Source organism: Vombatus ursinus, unplaced genomic scaffold (genome assembly GCF_900497805.2).
Source record: "Vombatus ursinus unplaced genomic scaffold, bare-nosed wombat genome assembly UNPS02014171.1, whole genome shotgun sequence".
NCBI classification, from domain to species: domain Eukaryota; kingdom Metazoa; phylum Chordata; class Mammalia; order Diprotodontia; family Vombatidae; genus Vombatus; species Vombatus ursinus.
The window spans coordinates 1,823,533-1,824,689 of NW_020953949.1; positions in this window are offsets into that span (position 1 = coordinate 1,823,533).

Consider the following 1,157-nt stretch of genomic DNA (forward strand, 5'->3'; position numbering starts at 1 on the left):
CATTACTAAATTGTAAGCTCCATGAGATCAGGGAATGGGTTTTATTTATCTTTACATCTCATGTAGTTGCCTCATACAGTGCATCATTTGTTTGTTTATTATTCAACTCTTTCAGGGTGTTAAGGAAAATGGGTTAAGAACTGAAATATAATAAAGTAGAATAAAGGAAATATAATTAATATAATATAATGAAATATAATAAAAGATGACTAGGAAGTTTTTCTTCCCATTTGTCGGCTTGGTACAGGAAGCAATGTGATCTCTCAAGTTGTGTTCAGACGTTGGAATCAGGAACTTAAGTATCTAATCACAGCTGTGCCACTGACTCACAGGGGCCTTGGTCAAGTGCTTTATCTTTGAGAGCCTCTTTCAATATTAGATAATGATATGAATTTACCTGACGGGAATCTCATGTAAAATGTGTTGCAAACATAGACGTTGCACTATAAACCTTAAACACATATCACTATTACTACTCCTACTAATTAATTGTGTTTGCCTGAACACCCAAATGGCATAAGAGTAATAGAAATCCAAGAGAAGATGTAATTTAAAGTTGACTAATACTTGAAGGTGATACATCAGATGACAATGATGAGTTATTATTAATAATAATGATACCATGCATTTGAATAGCCCTTTACAGCCTACAAAATGCTTTCACATATACCATACTTGGCATAAAGACAATTTAAAAAGCTCAAAGTCCCATATTTACTAGGATTCACCTTTAAGTAAAAGAGCTGGCTCACTGTGAAATGAATTCTAGGATGAAGGGGTGAAAACATTGTGCAAAATGTGGTCCAAGAATGACACCTGATGATGAACATTTAATGTATTGCACTGTTAGGATTGTGACTTCTACTAATATCCAAGACCTGGATGGCAATGTAAAATTCTAAGAAGTGGTTCTTTATTTTCTAGGTTTCCTTAATGTTTCCCATAATTGTCACATTATACTTAAAAATGTCAAGGACTTATAATTTCCTTGGTGTGGATTCTCCTAACTCACAAATCATAGCCATTCATATAACTTTTATTAAATAGTATTCCAAGGCTGCTGTAGCCAAAAAATCCATTACTTATGGTCAACCTAATAATGATAGATAGATAGATAGATAGATAGATAGATAGATAGATAGATAGATAGATAGATA